Genomic DNA, 294 nt, shown 5'->3' with positions numbered 1-294 from the left:
ATTATATGGTTTGGGGAATTTTTACAATTTTTATCTAGATCTTACTAGTCATTTTGAAGCATTTTATATTTAAATAAGAAGAAAGGATAGGGTCCTTTGTAGTTTTGAAAGTTAAGCAGCTTTCCAGTGAATGATGTGTTACCCACAATGCACCAAGTACACCTTACCAAATCAAAGATATGGGATAGTTGTTTCTTATTCTGACATACCTTTTGTTCCAGCTTTGTGCATTTTTTTAAAATTTATTTTTAAGATGTGACATTCCCAGGACAGTTCCTACTGTCTTATGCAGGA

The sequence above is a fragment of the Mesitornis unicolor genome, unplaced genomic scaffold, assembly GCF_000695765.1.
Source record: "Mesitornis unicolor isolate BGI_N332 unplaced genomic scaffold, ASM69576v1 scaffold43487, whole genome shotgun sequence".
Taxonomy (NCBI): Eukaryota; Metazoa; Chordata; class Aves; order Mesitornithiformes; family Mesitornithidae; genus Mesitornis; species Mesitornis unicolor.
The sequence above is the reverse complement of the archived record's forward strand: the minus strand, read 5'-3'. Positions refer to the sequence as shown.